Source organism: Saccostrea cucullata, unplaced genomic scaffold (assembly GCF_032062105.1).
Source record: "Saccostrea cucullata isolate Sc308-1 unplaced genomic scaffold, CSIRO_AGI_Scuc_v1 ctg7477, whole genome shotgun sequence".
In the NCBI taxonomy this organism is placed as follows: domain Eukaryota; kingdom Metazoa; phylum Mollusca; class Bivalvia; order Ostreida; family Ostreidae; genus Saccostrea; species Saccostrea cuccullata.
The window spans coordinates 1-26,217 of NW_026927847.1; the positions used below are offsets into that span (position 1 = coordinate 1).

At 33.2% G+C, this 26,217-nt stretch overlaps 1 long non-coding RNA gene and 2 pseudogenes across 2 annotated transcripts; all 3 read left to right on the plus strand.

The window, feature by feature from the left end:
* Positions 1-1,185: 1,185 nt before the first annotated feature.
* Positions 1,186-5,016, plus strand: LOC134275653 (uncharacterized). 2 transcript variants are annotated; one of them, XR_009993870.1, is made up of 3 exons: positions 1,217-1,259; positions 1,440-1,628; positions 4,722-5,016. It is a non-coding gene; the product is annotated as an uncharacterized LOC134275653 (long non-coding RNA). The 2 variants fall into 2 exon arrangements; XR_009993869.1 differs by having other exon boundaries at positions 1,186-1,628.
* A 12,936-nt stretch (positions 5,017-17,952) lies between these two features.
* Positions 17,953-21,872, plus strand: LOC134275656 (oncoprotein-induced transcript 3 protein-like; annotated as a pseudogene).
* A 1,900-nt stretch (positions 21,873-23,772) lies between these two features.
* On the plus strand, positions 23,773-25,306 carry LOC134275654 (oncoprotein-induced transcript 3 protein-like; annotated as a pseudogene).
* The last annotated feature ends 911 nt before the right edge of the window (positions 25,307-26,217 follow it).

The following is a 26,217-nucleotide window of genomic DNA, read 5'->3' on the forward strand; positions in this document are numbered from 1 at the left end:
AAAAATCATTTAAAATATCTGATTTTCCTTTATTCTTTAAATATGCATATTAATTAGGGATGTCAACGAGTACCCGGTTAACCGGGTACTCGATCGAACGTCCGAGTATCGAATACTAAAATCGGTACTCGGTTACTCGGATGTGTATTTTTAAATATTTCTATGTTTATTTATTAATGCATTAAACAATCTGTTTTAAAACGTAAAATACTCATTGCACTTGTACATACAGTAATTAGGGTTTCCTACTCCTCTAAATAACCGTTATCGCCCGTGGCAGTGTTTATACAGTAATTATCGTGACCAAGCACCTGTTACCTGGCTTTTCTCACCTTCGGCTGTCTTCTACTCTAATTTAATGATTTGCTTTATTTGTTTAACTGAACATCGTTTAAGGTCTGTTATTATTGAATAAATTAGACAATTTTGTCAAATCTCCGAGAAGACGTAAATTCTCGAGAAAAGAAACAGGTGATATTACACGTGCGATTGTTGATGTCTGTGTTTGATTACATGCCAATACATGAACAATGGTTGAAGGCAAAGGCTTTAAAAACTATGATGTCCATAGTTGCACCTCACTACAAAATACCGTTCCGTAATACTATAAAATCTAGGATCGAAAAGTATACGAAAATCGCAAAATCCGCTCTGTTAGAACTTGGTGAAGTTCATGTCAAATTGTAGGACTGATACCTGGACGTCAAACGCAACAAAGAGTTACATTACAATTACGGCGTAGATTTTTTTAAACAAAAACACTGTGAACCACTAATGATTTTATTTCTTGTGTTTATCTGATAAATAAATTGAACTTAAAAAATAAATTTCGTCTGGCACGAAGTGTTCATCATTGATACAACAGAAATGCATGAATGGGTAATTCTTCTATCAGAGCACGTGGTTTTATTTCTACAAGAGTTTACAATGTTTTACATTCATCAATTTACCTGTTTATATTTATTTACACTTTTACCGAGTACCCGGGTACTCGATCGGAAAAACGTCCGAGTAACCGAGTATTAAAAATTGACCGATTTGACATCCCTAATATTAATATAAAAATTACTATGAATTATATTCAATTAATTTCTTAATTTTGAAAAGATGTATGATGACTAAGGCTTCTAATAATAGAGAAGAAAATACTCGGGTTCGAATTATGTTCATTATTAGATATATCCGATAAACTTATTTTTTTCAAAATTGACTTCACAACAGATCTTAACTTCCGTCAGGAACTACTGTTTGTCAATAAGGTTTTTGATCTGCGTTTTCCATGTAATGATTGTTGTAATTAACTATTAAATCAATCCTATAATTTATTTTTATATATTATCTATGAAATGACGTACTTTTATTGTGTAAGATAATAAGTGCCTGTTTCAGGTTAAGCGGCTTTAATGTTTGTTTATTTGCCTTAATCATACATTTTTCAGTCATTTCATGGTGCCACCACTTGGGATGGTATTAGCTGCAAATATAGACTTGTACTCAGCACTTATTGCCTTTAAGAAGTATGAGATCCATTTTGTGCTAACACCTACCGTGACACAGAATCTTGGTTTATGCAGTCTCATAGGAGTAACCTGTCTAAAGAATTTAGCAATGGGATTGGAACCTGCGACGTAAGGTTCAGCTTCTTATTGATACTTTGATTTATAATATTTATTTGAGAATTTCACTCATTCACATACTTAGAGATGTTGATCTATATTGTTGAATAGCATCAATTTAGACCTTTAATTAGCTAAGTAAACATGTACTGTGAGGTTTTTAAGGTCTCATTCATTTTATATGCCAGATGCATGTTAAGGAACATTACCGCATAAATGTTTTTGTCTTAAATTTGAAGCTCTTTACTAATATAGAGATATGTTAGTGTTAAACCTCTTCAAATTAGGGTAGACCTTTACTTTAAACTCAGCAATGTGAGTGTGTTGTGTGAACTTGTGTTAGCAAGACAGTGTGTTGTATGAATTTGTGTTAGCAAGGCAGGGTGTTTTGTGAACTTAATTGTGTTAGCCTGACAGTGGGTTGTGTGAATTCTTGTTAGCTTGACGATGTGTTGAGTAAACTCGTGTTAGCGGGACAGCGTGTTGTGTGAAATCGTGTATAAAGTGTTAGTGTGACAGTGTGTTGTGTAAACTCGTGTTAGCTAGACAGAGTGTTGATTGAACTCGTATTAGCGAGACTTCGTGTTGTGTAAACTCATGTTAGTGAGACTGCATGTTGTGTAAACTCGTGTTAGCGAGACTGCATGTTGTGTAAACTCATGTTAGCGAGACAGCGTGTTGTGTGAACTCTTATTAACGAGACAGCATGTTGTGTGAATTCGTGTTAGCGTGTCAGTGTGTTGTGTGAACTTGTTATCCTGAATATTTGTCGTGTGAACTGGTGTTAGAGAGATAGTGTGTTGTATGAACTCGTGTTAGCGAGATTGCATATTGTGTGAACTCGTGTTAGCCAGACTGCGTGTTATGTGAACTCGTGTTAGCGATATTGTATGTTTTTTGAATTTGTGTTAGCGTGACAGTGTGTTGTGTGAACTCGTGTTAGCCTGACAGTGTGTTGTGTGAAAAGGTATTAGGATGACAGTGTGTTGTGTGAAATGGTATTAGGATGACAGTGTTATTTTAACAGCGTTTGGTGCGAACTTGTGTTAGTGAATAGTGAGACAGCCTGTTTTGTGTTAGCAAGGCAGTGTGTTTTGTGAACTTAATTGTGTTAGCCTGACAGTGGGTTGTGTGAATTCTTGTTAGCTTGACGATGTGTTGAGTAAACTCGTGTTAGCGGGACAGCGTCATGTGTGAAATCATGTATAAAGTGTAAGTGTGACAGTGTGTTGTGTAAACTCGTGTTAGCTAGACAGAGTGTTGATTGAACTCGTATTAGCAAGACTTTGTGTTGTGTAAACTCGTGTTAGCGAGACTGCGTGTTGTGTAAACTCATGTTAGCAAAACAGCGTGTTGTGTGAACTCTTATTAACGAGACAGCATGTTGTGTGAATTCTTGTTAGCGTGACAGTGTGTTGTGTGAACTTGTTATCCTGAAAATTTGTCGTGTGAACTGGTGTTAGAGAGATAGTGTGTTGTGTGAACTCGTGTTAGCGAGAATGCATATTGTGTGAACTCGTGTTAGCCAGACTGCGTGTTATGTGAACTCGTGTTAGCGATATTGTATGTTTTTTGAATTTGTGTTAGCGTGACAGTGTGTTGTGTGAACTCGTGTTAGCCTGACAGTGTGTTGTGTGAAATGGTATTAGGATGACAGTGTGTTGTGTGAAATGGAATTAGGATGACAGTGTGTTATCGCAACAGCGTTTGTTGCGAACTTGTGTTAGTGAATAGTGAGACAGCCTGTTTTGTGAATTCAACAAAGCGTGACAGTGTTTTGTGTGAACTTGTGTTAGCCTGACAGTGTGTTGTGTGAAATGGTATTAGAATGACAGTGTGTTGTGTGAAATGGTATTAGGATGACAGTGTGTTATCGCAACAGCATTTGGTGTGAACTTGTGTTAGTGAATAGTGAGACAGCCTGTTTTGTGACTTTGTGTTAGCGTGACAGTGTATTGTGTAAACTCGTGTTAGCATGACAGTGTATTGTGTAAACTCGTGTTAGTGAGACTGTGTGTTGTGTAAACTCATGTTAGCGTGACAGTGTGTTGTGTGAATTCATCTAAGCGTGACAGTGTGTTGCGTGTACTTGTGTTAGCTAGACGGTGTATTGTATGAACTCGTATTAGCGAGACTGCGTGTTGTGTAAAACTTGTGTTAGCAAGACAGCATGTTGTGTGAACTTGTGTTAGCGAGACAGCGTGTTTGTGAATTTGTGTTAGCATGATAGTGTGTTGTGTGAACTCGTGTTAGCCTGATATTTTGTTGTGTGAAATTGTATTAGCGTCACAGTGTGTTGTGTGTTAGTGTGACAGCGTGTGGTGCGAACTTGTATTAGTGCGAAAGTGTTTTTCAGTGTTGTGGTGGCGAGCTGTGTGATAACCTAATGGCGTCTTTAGTGTTGGTAAGATGGCACGCTTTTATAAAAGTGCTATTGAGCTTTAGCAAGTGGCTCTATCTGGACACGCCTTATTATAATTGATCAGTTCTCAGATATACAGTGAATTACCGGTATTATTGTCACCATGAAATCAGCATTTACAGTTGCAATTACCTTGTTATTAATCATAAGATATTGGTTTGCCAGTTTTAAAATTATGGTGTTCCAATGATGTGAAGTTGCAGTGTGTTAGCATGTTAATTTCAACAGACTGCCACTCCAATGCAGCTTTAAACAACACGCTGCTGTGTTTACACAAAACAAAATATCATGCAAACACAACTCTAAACAATCTGTTGAGTGTTAGCTTCACTGCATGTTGGATTCAGTGTGCTGGCATATTATCACTGACGTACATGCTAGCACATTGTCACCTCATGCTAGTATGTTGTCATAAATACTCTAGCACATTATCCTAAACCCACTAGAGCATGATTACTTTGCACTTGTATGTTGTCTTATTAGGGGATAGCATAAATGACTGCCTTAATTGGTGTAAACTTCTTTTAATTGATGAAAGAGTACATTAAAATTTACAAATTATACACAGAAAATGTGACAATATCTTATCTCTCAATTTGATAATCTAATTTATAATCTCATGAATTGCACTTATTATTAGTAAAAGAATTATAAATTTAAAAATTCCAATTTCTTTTGGATAGGTGTGACTCATCTGAATACTGAATTTTGATACCAAGCATGACCATGTTTTGCCAGAAGATCATCTGTTTGGATGTGACATGGAATAAACAGCATAGTGAAAATAAGTCAAGTTTTGGTTTGTGAATACAATTTTTAAACACACTGTGTATCATTTTTAAATTTTGATTTGACAACATAAATCCACAAATATGAACATATCAATTGCTCTCAGTTTTTCAAGTGAAATAGTTTTTGTAACAGAAATACATGTACCAGTAATTACATTGGAATAAATGTTATTTTTAAATATAATAATATTTTGTTTGTGTTGCATGTTGACCTCTTTATTAAGGTCTTCCCTTTCAAAGTTTAGACTTACTTATTCTAATGATTAAGATAGATCCTCTGTCTTCAGCAGGAATATAAGATCTTGTAATACATTAGTATTTTTTACAGTATAATGTAAAAAAAATTGTTATTTTGGCGCATACAACTAATTAAAGGCATAAACATGTGTATGATTCCATGGAATTCAGTACATAGGGCATGTACATGTAGTTTTCTAAAACAAGATTGAAGAGATGTCCAGTCGCATTTCAATGTCAACTCCAAAACTGTGCCTGTTGCATACTTATTAGCCCATCTGAGCTAAAGGAACCAGTAAATTTTTTAAAAACATAATTTTATCCATTATCATCATTGTCTAAAATTTCACAATATCATTTTCCAGAACCAAAGTGAAACTTGGCACAGATCATCCTTAGTGTAGGGGATTCAAATTGTTCTTATGCAGGGCAATACCTTCAAAGAGATTTGTTTCTTTAATGCTGTAAATGTATTATATTTAGCTTGTACAATATTTGGTGGAAATTGACTTTTGAATAAGTTAGAGTAGATATTCTTATTTATGTTTATGTACAAGACTTTTAGCTTTGTACTTGATTTAGTGATTGCTGCATTCCGCCAAAGCCGCTAAAAAAGAATACACAGCCATATGTAATATGTTCACAATATACCGGTACCTTTCAGAGAATTTTACACTCCTATTGAGGTACCACCAGTTGCTAGTGGAAAGCTTCAAATTCGAAACATACACAACACATTTCTGTGCGTTTATTATAAAAGTATTGTTCTACTTACTGATTGCAACTAATGAAGATTGTTCATCATTATTGTAAATACATTTGGATTTTTTGAATTATTATATAATTTGTTTATTTTATTTACCTAGTTATATTGTATATTAAATGATTTTAAAGCCATTTTTAAGATGGTAATGTAGCAAAACACTTATGTTTCTGTAGTATGACACGTTTCACAAACATAATTGCAACAAACATGATATATCCGATATCAAAAGTCATAATATTGGAAGTTAAACTGTTGTGGATACGATTTCAAGAATGCTGTTAGAGAGAGTACCCTTTAGACCTCATGCTCAGACCAAATTAAAGAATTCAAGTAAGGGTTTTGAGACAAATCGAAAAAGAGAATGTTAGCAAAGTTAACAATCTAGACAGAAACATTTAATCTTTTGCTTATCGCTAGGAAGGAAGACCCACTCGTTGCTTTGCAACGAGCTTTGCTCTAGTTAAGGTCTTCCGACTTCCTTCGGAAGACCTTACTGTTTTTCTTATGTTTCCTATTATTATTATTTTTCCCTTTTCATAGTACACGAGATTTCTCGAAAACTACAGAACCGATTTCAATGATTTTTTCAGGAATGATGCATTTTAGTAATATCTCCAGACCTTTTTTTCATTTTTTAAAAAATCACTTCCGGTCGCATTTTTTGTCCGATTTTCATTTTTAAAATCGTCATTTTGTCCACGCATCTTCTTGTAAACCACTCAAGACTGAATCACGAAATTTTCAGGGATGGTAAAACATCTCTTTAAGATATGTATTACGTCTTTTAATTTGGCATCCGTCACTTCCGGTCGACACAGGAAGTGATGTTTAATTTCAAGATTTTTTGAAAAATTAAACCGTCGTGAATAAAGGCAAACAGAACTTATGTTTACATTCACAATCGTCAACAAAAAGCATCGATTTGAAGTACTTCCGGTTTATACCGGAAGTTGACGAAAAATTTAACTTTCTCTCTTGAATCAAAAGAAATAGAAAAAAATGGTTTAATTTGAGTTTTTTCTGGTCTTTCGGCTTTGATGTCAGCCGGAAATGAAGCCTGAATTGTCGAAAGTCGTCAAATAACGTCACTTCCGGTCAAACCGGAAGTAGTCAAAAAAAGGATATTTTGGCCATTTTTGACATGTTTTTGGGTAACAAATGTCACTGGAAGCAAAATACTTAATTTTCCGTCCGTCGACATCACTTCCGGTCAAACTGGAAGTAGCCAAAAAAAGTTTATTTTGAAGGTTTTGATGCAAAATTGAAATTATAAAGTCACTGGAGACTACTAAGCTCATTGCTTTCTTTTGTTGACGTTACTTCCGGCACTTCCGGTCAAAACCGGACGGAAGACCTACTCGTTGCTTTGCAACGAGCTTTGCTCTAGTTATTATTATTATTCCTGGAAAAATTTTGTCCACGAGTGATCTTGTAAACTACACATCCGACTAAGGTAAAATGTTTTTAGGGTCAGTAGACATGTTATGTAGATTTGCCGAACGAAGGTCATTTTGCGCGCACGTGCTTGCAAGAGCGCGCACGTGCAACACGTGAAATGACCAAAATAATGGATATTGCTGTAACTTTTCTTTTTTCTAATGAATTTTTTTGAATCTCATAATGTAAGGATACATTAGTAGTATAGACAAGATGGCATAGTCAAAATAGCAAGATCTCACGCGCATGCACGTGCGCTTCGCTCTGATTGGCTGAAACTAAAGTCTCAATATCTTTCTTGTTTCTTGTCATAATCTTTTGAAATTTTGAACATAGTCCTATATTATGAAGATCTACGACATGATATATAAAATTTTTCATGAAAGCATGCGCATGCGCGCGTGCTGCAATCTGATTGGCTGAAACTTTAAATGGCTATATCTCCTTTGTTTTTTGACGAAATGCTTTGAGATTTAAAACATAGTCGTGCATTAGAATATCCTACAATATGATATAGAAAGAAGTTCATGAAATCACGCGCATGCACGTGTGCTGCAATCTGATTGGCTGAAACTTTAATTAGCTATATCTCCTTTGTTTTTTGACGAAATGTTTGGAATTTGAAATATAGTCATTCATTATGATATCCTTTCATGCGATAAAGATAAAAATTTATGAAATCACGTGCATCCATGTGTGCTGCAATCTGATTGGCTGAAACTTCAAAAGGCTATAACTCCCTCGTTTTTTAACCTAAAATGGTTTTTAGGCACTAAAAGGGAGTTGGGGAGCGTTTGGGGAACATCTGTAACGGTTCCCGTTACAATTAGCACTAGTTAAGGTCTTCCGTCTTCAGCGGAAGACCTTCTTGTTATTCTTAGGTTTCTTTTTCACTTTTATTAAGGTCTTCCGTCTTCAGCGGAAGACCTTACTGTTATTCTTAGGTTTCTTTTCCACTATTTTTATTATTATTATTATTATTGTTTTTTTTCTTACCGATTTTGTGCACGCGAGTTCTCGAAAACGGCTTGCTCGATTTTCATGAAACTTTCAGGACTGATAGAGAATAAAAAAAAACTAGATATATATTTTTTGGTTTTGATGACGTCACTTCCGGTTTTGAGTTTTCCGCGTTTTAGTGATTTTCAGAGGGTCACTTTGTCCGGCAGTTTTCTGAAAAACCACTCAACGCAGAAGCATGAAATTTTCAGTGAAGCTAGAGCAACCTTTGGAGAAGTGAATTTCGTATATCACAACCACCGGAAGTACGAAGCGCCGACGCTCGCTATGGCCCAAAAATAGTCCTGTCAAGAATTTCAAAATTTTAAACACCTTTTCTACAATAACTTTTTACCTAGAAATATTTTGTTAAAACATGTAGAACAAAAAATGTACAGAATTCAGAGATCTTTCAAATGATACCTCAGAAAAAGGGCTGGCCCCTTAATTTAGGGGCCGAGAGGGGCCGAAAGTTTTTCCTTTATATCTCAAAAAGTATTTAGAATTTGTAATACGTAAAGAAGCAAAGTTGTTCAAAATGACAAGCAATAAACGTTTATAGCAAACAAGGTTTTTATCTCGTCACTTCCGGTCAAACCGGAAGTAGTCGGAAAACGCATTTTTTTGCTGTTTTTGACAAGTTTTGGGTTAGCATATGTCTCTGGGAGCATAAAAAGTAATTTTTCCGTGCGTCGTCGTCACTGAGCTTGTAAGCAAATACTTTAAATATATCACTAAATCAGATGCTGACTTACATCCTTCATGCTAATATTGAGGCCATTATTTATAACCTGATTTGTTTACAGAAATGTCCGTTACTTCCCCATCATTTCGGCAAACACATGGCAGGCGTGACCGCTCGGAAGGGAATGCTTACTCATCCATGATATCAGATCCAACCTCTGATGTTTAAAAAGGCTGTGTTTTCCATGCACCACTTTTTGTATTGTTTAATGACCTTGAACCTTATGCGTTTAATTTGGTTTTGATGACAAAATATTTCAATCAAAATTTGTTTCCTTTGTTCTTCTTTTTCTTGTTTGGAAACAGACAATAATATTCCTCACTGACTGTGAAACACAGAATTTCTTGCAAAATGCTTATTTTTTATTTAGCATAATTTTAAACAACTTACTCAATATCTTTTTAAACAACAAGGTGAATTTAAATGTCATGCTTTAAAAACACCATCTCTACGATTGAGAATCATCAAACTTTTTGACACCTATAAGTTTTGATATCTTTTGAACACTGGAAATATTTTTTTTAAAATTGACATAAGGTCATTCAAAGTAATCTTAAATATCGCTCTGGCTGTTATAAATTTGAAAAGGTTTATGATCAACACATTTTCAAATGCAGAAGTATTCATGTTAATTTGATCGATATGGGAATTTTCTATCTATTTGATTAAATTGAAATCATGGTACTTAATTTTAAATATATTTGTCACTGCGGAACATACTTAACAACATTATAACGTCAAAAACAACGCAGTGAAATTTCTCAAAATAACTCCCTTCGCAATTTCTTACACTGGTTGTACTGTCTTATTAATTCATTAAAAACCTACATAACTGTTTGAAGACATTTTATACATGTCGTCACTTCCGGTTTTCGGAAGTAGCAAAAATGAATAATTGTATTTGCAGCATAATTAACATAGATTAGGAGGGTTAAACCATTTTTGGACTTCATTACTTTTCGTTTTACATTTTTATAAATTGACGACGGATTATGTCGTTATTTCCCGATCATGACAAGGAACACATTGCGGGTGTGACGGCTTTGGCAGGGGATGTTCACTCCTCCATGACACCTGATCCAACTTCTGATGTTTTTGAAGTCAGTGTTTGCTCTGTTTCTATTTTGTAAGTTTAATAAACTGTTCACCAAACTAAGTTAAAACCTTTTTAGGGTTAATGGGTGTGTATTAGGTGTGCGGAACAAGGTCAATTTGCGCGCATACGCTTGCACGTGCGGGCCATAAAAAATGAAATGAGAATTTATTTATGGCCATAACTTTTAAATTTTTTACACAAATATTTGAAACTCATTACATAAAGATATAAATAGTGGTATCATGACACTGTCAAATTACACGAACTCACGCGCATGCTTTGAGCTTTGACATTGATTGGCTGAAACAAAAATTTCAATATCTCTTTTTTTTTTGAAATATTTTGAAATTTTAAAAATAGAAAAGACACAAGGATTTTCATACAATATGATATCAAAATAATTTACAGAAATTAATTGCGTGTTCAATGATTGGCTGAAACTTTAAAAGGCTATATCTCCTTTTTTTTTGATGAAATGCTTTGAAATTTAGAAAAATCATTTAAAAGAAATATATTTTACTAAATGTAAGAAGAAATGTTAATATATCGTATATCTTTCTGAGGATTCAGAAAGAAACTTTAAATGGTTTATCCCCTGTTGTTTTTTGACTAAAATATGCTTTGAAATTTAAAACATTAATTTTAATTTTTAGGATATGTTTGCAAATGATATCAAAAAAAGAAATCATGAAATTAATATTGACATGTGTAATCCAAATCTATTTTATGAAACTTAAAAATTATGCTATAACTCTCTTTTTTTAAATAAAGGTTAAGATTCAAAATAGATCAAAGTAAAGGAACTCCTACAAGAAGGTTCATATGCACGTGCACGCACTCATATTTAATATTGCTTGAACCTTAAAATTGATTTTTCAAAAGAAATGCATTTTATAAGCAAAATGGACTGAATTCAATTATAGATATATAGTATATTTAAATTTATCACATATTTTTACCTTTATTGACAAATTGATATAGCTCATGTGATATCGTTATATCATTAAGAGTTATCTCTCTTATCGCCGCGTACGTAATGTAAATAAACAAATACATGTGTTTGAGATATAGAAAGCTTATTTTGTAAATTTCACTTTATTTGATATGCTTTTAACAAATCTTATTGTATCAATTAAAAAAATTAATGCTGAAAATCTTTAATATATGACTGAACTATTTCATACAGCGTAATTATTATTTATTACGTTATTTGAATAGAAAGAAGCAAAGGAACTTTGAATACAGTTTGTATATATAAAATACACATTGATAGTAAAAAAATTATCTATAAAGAATTATAGTATATTTAGGATCATCTTAAAATGATGCCGCTTTTGACACTTAAACACTTTACAAGGCTCGGGGATAAAAACACACAACTCGTTGGATAAAAATAGCCAATTGCTCAAACAGGAAATCCTATATATGTGATAGTGTAATATGATATGGTCATAACGCATCTGCATTCACATGCGCGATGGGTGTTATGCTAAAATTTGAATATAATTGGTAATCCTTCCCCCAAATTTTGTTAAAGTTCATTAAATTACCAGAAATAGATTTAATGAAGCTTCAAGCAATTAATAAAAAGGAAAATTGGAAATTAATACATGTTAACGGTTCCCGTTACAATTAGCACTAGTTTCTATCAAAGTTTTGAAACGTTTCAGTGAGTATGCATAGACAAAAGATGAAAAATATAAAATGTCATATTTTTTCATGTATTTGAATTAAAATAACACTTTTTGAAATCAGAAAATCCAGATTCGAAAATCAGCTACAAGATGTACATTATTTCTAAGAATAATGCGGACAGTACTTTTATCAATGAATGTCAAAGGATCAATAATACAAGTGTGGCCCGTAGCCCCCCTCCCACTGCCCAATGAATAAAATAAAAAGTCTTTACCTGTGAAGTCAAATCCAATGTCTGTCTTTTAATTAAAAAATCTACTGAGAAGTACAGAGATTTGGGTATGTTTGACTGCACAAAAACAAATATGGGCGGCCTCCACATAATTTAAAATTGTACATAACTAGTGTTAATATAACGGGGACCATTCAGATGAAAAAATTATTCCCCAACTCTCTTTTATAGTCATATTCACTGACAGCGTAATTAAATAAGACAAACTTTTTGCATTTGAGACTTTAACAACGTTTACCAAGAAGTGTACCATGTTCATTCAAATTTTATCATTGCACACTTGCGCATGTTAATGCATGTGCGTAATGACCATATCAAATTCTTACACAATCTATATATTTTAATATGCTAAATTTTCAATGTCATTTAATACTAAAGTTTATATATATAGATAAAACTCATTTTTGTGTATATAGCTGTTTAAAGTTTCAGCCAATCAAGCAGCGACGTACATGCACGTGTATTTGTGCAGGGTAACTTTAAAATGTCCATTATATATATCTTTGTTCCAAATTCCAACTGTTTGGTTGAAAACCAAGGGAGTTATAGCTGTTTAAAGCAATAAGCCAATCTAAAATTGCAGCATAATGCGCTTTTGATGCATGTGCATGGTGACCATACCTTCTTGTAGAAGAAAAAATTATATAATTATGATAAGAAAATCCAATTGTTTGGTTGAAAACCAAGGGAGTTATAGCTATTCAAAATTTCAGCCAATATTTTGCAGCGCATTGTGTGTTTTGATTTCTTAAAAAACTTTGCTATCATTCAAAGGATATTCAATTCAAATTATTATATTTACAAACAGTTTTTCGTAAAAAAAAAGAAATGATCTCTGGGTCAATGTTCACAATTTCACGTGTTTGCATAAGTTTCAAAGAAACGAATCTTGTTTAAATAAAACAAACAGTCCTTACATTATGAGTTTCAAAACATTTCATCAAAAAATATAAAAGTTACGCGAAATAGATATATTGGTTCAGTTGCACGAAAGAGAAAGTAATTTTTCAAACATGCGCGCAGAAACTTCATTTCACATATACATGTCTACTGACCCTAAAAACATTTCACCTTTTAGCTGGTTGTAGTTTAGAAATAATAATAAATGATGATGTGATGAGGATGATAATAAAATAATAATAATAACTAGACATGAAACTCGTTGCGAGCAACGAGAGGTCTTCCGTCCGCTTCCGGAAAACAAAACGTAAAATCGTCGAAAGAAAAATTGAAAAAGATTTGCACACAAGGGGGATTGAACACAAGTCGCCAGCACAAAACTCCGTCGCACTAAATATTACACTATCGGGACATCTACACTAAATCTACTTGTACATATGTACAAAACAGTGCTCTCTCTTAAAATTATGAAAGGCAGGTCACTATTCAAAATTTAGCGCCAAATGCCACGAGTTAATCTTCGCGCTTTTTCTTTGGAATGTTCTATTAAATAGGTGTGAGAGCTTCAATGAAATTAAAAAAAAAAGAACGTTCTTATAGCCTAAGATTCCAGATTTAGAAAGTATATTTAAAACATTTTAAAAAGTCAATATTGTATATATGCTTTAACACTAAAGCGGTGAAACGGTTATGATTTTTTTTGTTCAATTTCCTGTTGTATCCCCAAAGTGAACTATCCCGATTAGTTAATAGAAAAAGGATGAAACGTTTCGCCGAAAAACATGGCTCGCCCTTTGATGGTCAAGGAATCAGAATCATTCTTGCTCAATAACTTGAATCAGATCTTTGAAACAAGAATGCTAAAATAAACTCCATGAAGCGATCTTTAAAAAAAATCTTATTTTTGTCTTATTTATAGTTCAATATGACACAAGTGTGTATAGGAAAAACAGTGGTTAAGATTTATAATTAAAATATTAATTGATATTCTTTTTTGAGAAAGTATTACTTATATGTTTTTCCATGATTAAAGGTATCGAATTTTTTGCACATTGTGCGCAAAAGATCTTTTGTTTTTCTACATTGAAAACCAGCCAAAACCAATTATAGAAGAGGTTAGTTTGACTTAGAACTGCATCGTAACAACGACGTGACAATCGAAGTATTCCTTTACATTTCTTTTATCCTTATGTTACTTTCGTTCAAGCAAACGCTCGACTGCCTCCGTAAACCACTATTGCGAAATGTCGGCGTTGACAGAGACAGCCGCCATTTTGGACCCGCTTCAGATTTTTGAATGCTAATATCTAGAGTTTAGATTTATCACCATTCAAACAAATTAAATAGTAAGCATTATACGGAAGACTTCTATGAATATACCAAATATAAATGAAAAATACTTTAAAACAAAAAAGTTAGAAAATACGAATTTTTTAAATTTGCAATTCGTAACAACCGGAAGTACTGACGACGCACAAGAAGGTGATTCTGCAAACCACAAAAACTATCATCTCCAATAAGTCTCCAGTTCATATCCTTAGCCATTTTCGATAAAAAGGGGCGACAAAATCGCATTTTAAAATCAGGAAATTGTCCATAACTTGGCACCAGAAGCGAATTTTCCAAATTTCTCTTCGGATGTAACAACTTCATATAATGACACATATTTTGTGAAAGTTTCATGAAAAACCGCTGAATAGTTTTCGATAAATCGCCTGCACAAAATTTTGTCAAAAAAAAAGAATAATAATAATAATAATAAGAATAATAATAAGAAACAGTAGAATCACTATAAGGTCTTCCGTGAAGACGGAAGACCTTAATAAGAAACAGAGTAAAAACAATATGTTCCCCAACTTCGTTTGGGGAACATAATAAGAAAACTATATAAAAAAAAAACGCCTTTCCTCAAAAAGGGGGCACCCACGGCCTCACCTCGCGCTATGAGTTTATTAAAATTATTCAAACTAATTTGAATAAATTAAATCAAAATTGAATAAAACACATCTAACCTTACAGTTTAATTCTTTAATTTAATATTAAAGAAAGTCAGGGAGTCAACGTTAATTAAGAAAATATTTATAAAATGCATGTCATGTAATAACATTGTTTAACGAGGCTGGGATGTGGCAGCCATTTTCATACTATTTCGATCTCCTTTAAAAGAAGAGCTCCATATAAAAATTTAAAAAATGATAAAATTTTTTAACTAAAATGTAGGAATTTTTTCTTTGCCAAATAATAGATGAAAGCTTAATATACCATATCTAAAAAAATAAGTTAATTCTGGTGGTTAATTTTTGGTTAATTTGTTGACCCCCCAGTCTCCTTAATTATGAGAAGGAGAAGACCTCTGTAAAATTTCATACCTGGTATCTAACTACTAAAGAAAAATTTTTATTTTTTTTTAATTGCTTATCTTTTTGAAGGTTTTGAAATTCTTTATCCCTTCTCTTTTTCTACAAATCAATTTTCTATAAATAGACCAAAGAAGCATTTTTTTCCCAAAGATATCATCTGGACATAGTTAGAAATTATATAAAAAAACAATTAAATGAAATAATAATCTATGTTGAAATTTAAAAAAAAAATCAATTTCACACCTCTGCAGCCTCCACGAGAGCGAGAACAATAGGGACAGTAATTATCAGTAAATGTCAGCACTTGTCTAAGTTTTTCAGCAGGGACAGTAAACGGGTCAGTAATTGTCTAAGTTTATCAGCACCGACTAAGATTGTCAGCACTTTTCTAAGTTTATCAGTACCGGCAGTAAAAAGGTCAGTAATTGTCTAAGTTTTACAGTAACGACAGCACATTGTCAGTAATTTTCTAAGTTTGTCAGTAAAAAATGGGAATGTCAGCACGTTTTTGACTTAGTAGTGTCTTGTGTTCTGAGTTTGTTTGTTTTGCTTTTTTTTGTTTTTTTTTTTACCAATTATAATCGAATGCATACCTTGTTTTAAATTATCAACAACAATTAAATTAATATTGACGAAAAGTCGCATATCAAAAGTAAACAAAATGCAAAAAGGTTGCCAAAGATGAATTTAATACACTTAAAAATAAAGTTTCTAGCATGTGGTAACAGTCTACCACATTTACGAGGATTGGGGGTGCATTTAGATGGATTTATGTGGTCATTTGTCAAATGGATTGTAACGATAATTTTGTTTCGCTCGTGTAAACGCAATTCATTGACTAAATTAAAAAAAAATGTCAGTTAGAAATACGCAAAATGTACGTTACCATACGTAACGTACATTTCAAATATAAAAATCAATTCTCTTCCAAAAGCGTACGTTAGACACGCAATATATTGATACTATTTGAACTTTCATATCATAAGAAATGCATCATACAGGTTTCGTATTCAGAAATATATACCAGGTATCAAAAGTATATTACATATAACTGACCTTAATATATTTTTTTTTCCTCAGCAGAAACGTTTCTTTTAATTAATTTTGGGATTTAGCCGACCTCCAACCTTTGAAACTTTCCTTTGTGTACACATTTAGTGTGTAAAAGTATGAGAATACATGAAAATTCGTGCGAGATTCACTTAATTCGAATTTCATTGTAACGTACATTTCATTAACGTACATTTCAAATGATTACTTTTCATGTAAAAAATAGATTTTAATTGTGTTGAGCAAAACGTCTTTGCCAGTTTACAGGATACAAGGGGTTGCTTATTCAGAGTCGTCTCATATTTTCTACTTAATATATATTTCTTAATGGAAGAATATAGGTAACGTACATTTCTTTCTTATCTCTACGATTGAAAATGTCTTTCATTCCGTAAACATATTTACAAAAGTTGCTCAAATTGTTCAATTTCATGTTACATTATCTAAGTAGGAGTAATTAATCCTTTGAAATTTCTAATTTAGCCCATCAATAAATAAATGAGAACAAAACTATCATCAGAAAATTTTTACTTGAGAATCAAAACTATATATTACACAGAGGGGATCCAGCATAATATTCGCCTCGGCGATAGTAACGTACATTTCAAATAGGCTACTATATTTGAATTTGGAACTCCTTAAATACCCTTTCAGATCGATAATTATATGAATTCTTATTCATTGTTATATGACTATTTATAATGTTGATTTAAAAATTACATCAGTGGTATTTCTTCTAAATGAAAATGAGGCGACATTATTTGAGCCCTTATACTGAGAATGGGTGTTAAGTTTTCCACATATGTTCCTGCTGACAAATTACTGTTTTCTTGATCTTGAACATCTTCTACTCTCTCTGAGCATTAAATAAACTAACCAAGTACGTTGTTACATGTATGTTAAATAAGACTCTTCAAAAATTGTGAATTTCTTGGCCCAAGGACCAGCAGTTCTTTAGTAAGAGCTGGGTTCTATTGATTATATTGTGAAATTAAATAAATTCTTTGAAAATCTTCTTCTTTGTTCCTGGGTATCAAATAAACTAACACAGTACAAAATTATGATGAGCAAGAAATTCAATGTATCTTCCAAAATTTTGAATTTCGTGGCCTCAAGGCAAGAGGTTCTGGTTTTAAAGCAGGGTTCTATTGATTATATAGTGGAGTTGCATAAATTCTTTAGAAATCTTCTCCTCTATTTTTAGTTATTAAGCCCATGTCATGATGAACTATGTAGATAGTTATGACGATGAAGGATGCTTCTTCCTAATTTGTGACTTTCGTGGCCCCAGGGTCCGGGGTTCTCATTTTAAGTACATCTACACAAATTCGCCGCTAATATTAGACTCAATTATTTAGTTAGCTGCGTATTGATTTTTTAAAGCCCCATATGTTTATTGTACAACTCAGGAACGGGAATTCCCCATACTCGTATTTTTTGCAGTACTTTATTCCGTTCTGGATTTTAAATTCACCGAAACAGTATTTTACTTCCTTTTTCCTTAATGATTGATATTACCATGGACACTATTGTTGTTCTTGTATTCATTCCAAAAGCATAAACCGCTGTTAATATCATCGATTATTTGCGATAGAATGGCGCGTATATTGAACGTCCTTTATTCGTAACAGAGTTTTAAATGCATTGACTTGAAACACTATATATTTATCGTTTTCTAGTCCAGGCCCCGTATGTGATATGAGCGTTGTTTATTTATACCGTGTAAAGCTACACATGGAATATGATCCAGGGGAATAAAAACAGGAAGAAGAGACACCAATAAATCTACGATGTGAAGAATAATACAAAATGGAGGTGAGTTAAGACTACTTTTGTACAGCCTCTTTTATTATGATTGTTTTCAATTTTTTCTTTGCACTATCCACTTCCTTGTCTACAGAGTTAAATGTGAGATTTCATATGTCTACATTAGTTAAGTGTTATGCCTACATGAGAATTGGTATGTGTATGTCTGTTTTTACGTACATTATCATATGGCAAATTCAGAGGTTTATATTTTATAGATTTTATTTACATCATTTCAACATATAAATTTTATTTGAGAAGCGGGGTAAAATCAAAAATACATATTGATCATATCACGTCAAAAAATAAAAAAAAAATGCCTTTTTAAATACAAAAATAAAAAAAAAATACATAATTATGCTGAGTCCATCCCCAATAAAAAGTTTAATTCACTAAATTCAACGTCTGCTCTTAAAAAGTCCTAGTGACAAATTCAAGTTTTTCTTGAAAGAATTCAATAATTTGTATGTCAAGTATGGAATAAATCAATGTTTCAGCTATTTGGTTTTTCCTGTATAGATTTGACATTTTAATTTGCTTTTTAAAGAGCAATCGATATTATGCAATGCCGTCCCAAAACTATAATATGCATTGCTGGCAAATATTCAACTACTTTTTCATGTCCTTGCATAAATTGCAAACATTAAGAAGTGTAGATATATTGTACTCTAAATTTCCTTACTGTTATAATTATCATAGATAGTTTATGAATTTATTTACATCTGTATATTTATTAATTTTCATTGAAATCGGATAAATTTGTAATAATATCTTATTTTTATTATTTGACGTAGATAAAGTTTTCCTCCCTTACGACTGTTTGTGTCTTCATTTTAAATTCCGAGACTAATGTAGGTATGTAAATTTGCATATTTGATCTCTCTGCAAATTGAATACTCTATATAATTGAGTAAACTGACTCTGAAACTTTTTGATGTGTTTTTCTATATCAAATTTTAATATATTAATGGAAAAGCAATTATACTTTTTGGGAACAAAGCATAAATGGAAATGACAAAATGGTCCAATGAACACAATTTTCATCATTCCTAAATTTCATTTATTTTCTTATTGTATGTGTTATATATAGAGTTTTTTAATAATTTATTTTCTTATTGATAGAATCAACTTATTACTGCGGCGGCGTTACTGGTAGGTTTATACATATGCATTCTATTTTTCTCTATGTTAACCTGTCTTATCTAGATACAATTTACAGGAAATTTGACACGTTTAATAAAAGATAATGAGATCATGACGGACAGTTTGCAAGATCAAAAACCTGTAAAACAATAAAATTGAGACAGAACAGCAGGAACCTCTAAAACATCAGGTGCGATGGAGGGGTGAAATTCCCCTGCTGACTGGTCACATCCACCGTGTGCTCCTTGTCATGATTGGGAATTACGAAATCCGTCGTCAATTCAGTGTATTAATAATGTAATATTAAATAGTATGAAAAATTAAAAATAAGATATATATAATCTGCTGTTATTTTCTTTAAATTTACGACAGACTTTTAAATGTTCTAAACGAAATAAAATGAAAAGCTCAGAGTACTCTTTTTTTGCGGCCGGAATGAGATGTCAATGATAGATCGGGCTGGAATGGAGGGAACATATTGATAACCACGTAGTGGTGATAAAAGTAAACGACAAAATTTGTTTGAACTATATTTCATTTAAAAATTAGAAGCACATAAAACAAATATTCAAAGAATAGCAAACAACTTAACAGTGTAGGGAACTCATTTAAAATGTAAATATGTTAATCCACCTCTTTACAATCTGTTGGACAACAGATGTGTTCAAAAGTGGAACTATAAGTCAATGGAAGTTGTTTTAAAACATGAAATGCCTTTCACACCAATCAAATATATGATTTGATTTTTTTAAATGCAAGTCAACATAATAGTCATGAAATCTAAGTTTGTTATATATTTGGTTGATAAAAGGTATTTAGATAATTTGAAATTTATCTTGCTTCTTTTAATTTATACTTCCAACACTGACCTCTTAATGATAGTTACACAATAGAATGAATTTCTCCTAATATCTCGACGATAAAAAAAAAAAACATAAATGCCGTTATGAATAATTGTGAAATACTATCAATTTTAAAGCCCTAATTCTTAGAAATATAATATCTGAATATACTCCTTATTATTTATTTTTTAAATCACGTTCTTTTAAAACATCTAATAATGACAAATTAAAATTACAAATATCCTGTAAATATTTTGTTATTGTTAATAGATCCCTGTACGGCAGCCGGAGAGCTTTTTGAGCCGTATGCACGAACCCCGAACTGCCCATATGACGGGACACAACCTCATGTCCCATGTGATCGATACAAGACCCCGGGATGGTACAGGTCAGACGAACCTATACTAGATCAGTGTCCCGCCCTCAGCAGCTGTGGGGCTATTTATCCCGTATGGTATAATGGTAAATTTTGGACATTTTAAATTTTTTTTATTTGATTATAGTTTCCGTTTTTTTCTATTGAATTGATTGTTTTTGTTTTTCTATTTTTTTATGTTACTTCTAAAAATCTCAATTAAGTGAAGTGGTTAGAGATTTTGCTCCAAAGTCGGGGAGTTAATCCTTACTGTGCTGGTTTGATTCCCACTTCGGGACTTGGTGAAGGGTCCTTTGGATGATATCGTTTAAACCGAACTCCTGTATCGCACGCTGTAGGTGCTGACACAATAAAAAGATTCCTGACAGCTGTCCCCCTCCACTTTTTTCCCATCATACATAACTTGTAATTGCTCCCCTGTTTTGTTACAGTAAAGTAAAAGAAGGGTAATGTAGCATTAAATGAATAGAATATGGTACTAATACTAGTTGATCACCCCCCCCCCTCTCACCCATGAAACAGGATTTCCAAGTTTGGACAATTTTCCTTTTTTCTTCGCTTCTCAATTTTTTTTCAGGTAAGTCGTTTTTTTTCTCTTTGGCTGCCCCCCCCCTCTTTCAAAAACGATGTTACGTCACTCGTACAGTTTTAAAATTTGTAGCCCTCCATCGGAAAGTGTTGGCGTCACAATAGGAGTCTAGAAGGAGGTGAAACATACACAAAAATATGTATTTCAAAAGAAAAGTCAATGAAATTGCATGTACTTGATAGCAGTGCTTTTGTCTCATATAATTGATAAGGTAGATTAAAGTATCAAGAACGTGTCAAAGAATACAATGACTTTTAATTTCAGGAACCTTACCACAAGTAGCTGATGGTGTTGTTTCCAGGAAACTCTGTAAAACTGGATTCTCCGATTGCTGTGTTTAAAGAGTACGATGTACAGATAAAGAACTGCGGCACCCATCACGTGTACTGTCTACCGGCACTAGACGCCTGCCCTGAAAGATTCTGTTTCGGTAGAGGATATGTTTTTTTATCTCTAATTCAAAAATGTCTGTTTTATATAGTATTTTCAGAAATATTACCTATACAATAAGGCAATAAATACATTTTTAATTCAATCACTCATTAATTCGATAATTTAAAAGTTTTACCTTCCATCTGTAGGCAATGCATTCAATTCCATAATTCTATTTATCAGGAACGAATGGAACATGTGAATACCCGACTAACAACTTCAACAACAACATCAACAACAACAGACACGACGACATCAACATCAACAACAACAGATACGACGACATCAACATCAACAACAACGGCATTGCCATCAACAACAATTCTTACAACATATAAAGGCACAGATGAGGAAAATGCTCTTAGCAAAGACTATAAAGGTATTTTATGAAGTCAAACTTTAATGAATATTTACATTTAAACAATTTATTTCTTGTTATTATGCGGCATTTTTACTTTGTATTGTATCATTTGGGATGCGTCACAATGACTTGCGTCAGAAACGACTCTCGATCCGCTCAGGCCAACTTAAAAAAGAAAGTTTGCTTGCCCTGTTGAGTAGGAGATAAAAAAAAAAACAGGAAGTAGTTCGAATTTGATTTTATTAAAAACATTTGTGAATATGTAGTCTCGTTCAACCAGACATTCGGCTGTCTCTCTCTGTAAATCTCCGACCAGCAGAGAGTCTGGTAAAGAAACTGTAACCGTCAGAGGGCGCTATCTCGTTTGCATTTTGACGACCATTTTGGAAAACAAATGTTATATTATCTCTTCTTCATTGTTTCTTAATATAAAGTAAATGATCTTTAATTTCTGACACCAAACGAGTAAAAACAATATCATTCGAGTCAATGTGTATTACGCAGGTAGGGCTTAAACTACTTTCTTTTTTGCTTGCATCAGAATATTTGCAGGACATTTATAAAATACACTTACCTATAACTTGTGGAGTAGTAAATATGACGTTTAAATGGTTAAGTATAAGCTGTGAAAACATCGAAATTGTAAAAAAAAACATTATTTCCTGGAGTTATAAAGAAGTTTTAAGTCTAGCCTTTTTTCCTAGTCTGTCGGGAGAGGGAAACCAAACAATTATTAAAGGTGGCTTCATACAAAAACGCCAACACGTATCAATGAGAGCTACAAATTTTAACCTATTCTAGGAAATCAGGGTCACTAAGGAATGAAAGTCTTTTGTCTTGCCAATGCCCACCTCGGTTTTTAACGTCGCATCCGAAAGATTCTTGACTTTCTCTTCTAATGACAGGTGCTTGACAAAGGAACAGTCATTACCTATAATTGTTGATTACGGCTTAAATTTGACGCTGCGAACGAGAATCAAACCCGGCTCTCCTGATTACAAAGCAAACACCCCACTACTTGGCTGCTTTGACTTGTTGCATGCAGATGAAGATATAGATAAGACACTCCAAAATGCATCCGCTTGTTGTCCACAGTTAGAACATTCTGTAAATTAAGTTGAACATGTGCGATATATTATGTGTGAGGGTTCGATCAGCATCGAAAGCAAATATTTAGACTTACCCATGTGGCCAAGCGGTATAGCGCACATTCCTGTACTGTTTTCAATTGGAACCAGGTTTCAGTTTCAACTCCAAATTGGGAGAATCTCTTTGTGCTGTTTGTCTTAATTTAGTGGGGATTGCTTTGCGCAATAGGCAATAAATAGATTACAACCGAATGTAATGCAATAACGGTACTCACTGTTTGGATAAGAAATACTCCTTTTTCATCTTATGTTTTTTTTCTTTGCAGATTTAAAGAAAAAAATAAGGCACTGGTAGTTACAGTAGTCATTCTCAGCCTTATTCTAATTTGTCTCGGTAGCTACATTGCATATACATTTTATCGGTGAGTAAAATTTATTTATTTTTCTGAGAGTAATTTTTCTAAGTAGTTTTTGATTTATTCTTATTTGGAAGTTGCTTTCCCTCTTCTTGGGACAGTGGCAAACTCTTCTAGCATTTTCCTCTCTAAAGCTTGTTGTCCCTTTCATTATCGAACTGTAAGCTGTAAGGTATTTTGATTAAATGTATTATCAGGAAAAGAATGAGAGAAAGGGAAATAAGTCAGAGCAGAGTGGAACTTGTACTAATTCTTAGAAATATAATATCTGAATATACTCCTTATTATTTATTTTTTAAATCACGTTCTTTTAAAACATCTAATAATGACAAATTAAAAATACAAATATCCTGTAAATATTTTGTTATTGTTAATAGATCCCTGTACGGCAGCCGGAGAGCTTTTTGAGCCGTATGCACGAACCCCGAACTGCCCATATGACGGGACACAACCTCATGTCCCATGTGATCGATACAAGACCCGGGATGGTACAGGTCAGACGAACCTATACTAGATCAGTGTCCCGCCCTCAGCAGCTGTGGGGCTATTTATCCCGTATGGTATAATGGTAAATTTTGGACATTTTAAATTTTTTTTATTTGATTATAGTTTCCGTTTTTTTCTATTGAATTGATTGTTTTTGTTTTTCTATTTTTTTATGTTACTTCTAAAAATCTCAATTAAGTGAAGTGGTTAGAGATTTTGCTCCGAAGTCGGGAGTTAATCCTTACTGTGCTGGTTTGATTCCCACTTCGGGACTTGGTGAAGGGTCCTTTGGATGATATCGTTTAAACCGAACTCCTGTATCGCACGCTGTAGGTGCTGACACAATAAAAAGATTCCTGACAGCTGTCCCCCTCCACTTTTTTCCCATCATACATAACTTGTAATTGCTCCCCTGTTTTGTTACAGTAAAGTAAAAGAAGGGTAATGTAGCATTAAATGAATAGAATATGGTACTAATACTAGTTGATCACCCCCCCCCCCTCTCACCCATGAAACAGGATTTCCAAGTTTGGACAATTTTCCTTTTTTCTTCGCTTCTCAATTTTTTTTCAGGTAAGTCGTTTTTTTTCTCTTTGGCTGCCCCCCCCCCCCTCTTTCAAAAACGATGTTACGTCACTCGTACAGTTTTAAAATTTGTAGCCCTCCATCGGAAAGTGTTGGCGTCACAATAGGAGTCTAGAAGGAGGTGAAACATACACAAAAATATGTATTTCAAAAGAAAAGTCAATGAAATTGCATGTACTTGATAGCAGTGCTTTTGTCTCATATAATTGATAAGGTAGATTAAAGTATCAAGAACGTGTCAAAGAATACAATGACTTTTAATTTCAGGAACCTTACCACAAGTAGCTGATGGTGTTGTTTCCAGGAAACTCTGTAAAACTGGATTCTCCGATTGCTGTGTTAAAGAGTACGATGTACAGATAAAGAACTGCGGCACCCATCACGTGTACTGTCTACCGGCACTAGACGCCTGCCCTGAAAGATTCTGTTTGCAGGGATATGTTTTTTTTTATCTCTAATTCAAAAATGTCTGTTTTATATAGTATTTTCAGAAATATTACCTAATACAATAAGGCAATAAATACATTTTTAATTCAATCACTCATTAATTCGATAATTTAAAAGTTTTACCTTCCATCTGTAGGCAATGCATTCAATTCCATAATTCTATTTATCAGGAACGAATGGAACATGTGAATACCCGACGACAACTTCAACAACAACATCAACAACAACAGAAACGACGACATCAACATCAACAACAACAGATACGACGACATCAACATCAACAACAACGGCATTGCCATCAACAACAATTCTTACAACATATAAAGGCACAGATGAGGAAAATGCTCTTAGCAAAGACTATAAAGGTATTTTATGAAGTCAAACTTTAATGAATATTTACATTTAAACAATTTATTTCTTGTTATTATGCGGCTTTTTTACTTTGTATTGTATCATTTGGGATGCGTCACAATGACTTGCGTCAGAAACGACTCTCGACTCCGCTCAGGCCAACTTAAAAAAGAAAGTTTGCTTGCCCTGTTGAATAGGAGATAAAAAAAACAGGAAGTAGTTCGAATTTGATTTTATTAAAAACATTTGTGAATATGTAGTCTCGTTCTAACTAGACATTCGGCTGTCTCTGTAAATCTCCGACCAGCAGAGAGTCTGGTAAAGAAACTGTAACCGTCAGAGGGCGCTATCTCGTTTGCATTTTGACACCATTTTGGAAAACAAATGTTATATTATCTCTTCTCATTGTTTCTTAATATAAAGTAAATGATTTTTAATTTCTGACACCAAACGAGTAAAAACAATATCATTCGAGTCAATGTGTATTACGCAGGTAGGGCTTAAACTACTTTCTTTTTTGCTTGCATACAGAATATTTGCAGGACATTTATAAAATACACTTACCTATAACTTGTGGAGTAGTAAATATGACGTTTAAATGGTTAAGTATAAGCTTTTGAAAACATCGAAATTGTAAAAAAAAAAACATTATTTCCTGGAGTTATAAAGAAGTTTTAAGTCTAGCCTTTTTTCCTAGTCTGTCGGGAGAGGGAAACCAAACAATTATTAAATGGCTTCATACAAAAACGCCAACACGTATCAATGAGAGGGTAAATTTTTAACCTATTCTAGGAAATCAGGGTCACTAAGGAATGAAAGTCTTTTGTCTTGCCAATGCCCACCTCGGTTTTTAACGTCGCATCCGAAAGATTCTTGACTTTCTCTTCTAATGACAGGTGCTTGACAAAGGAACAGTCATTACCTATAATTGTTGATTACGGCTTAAATT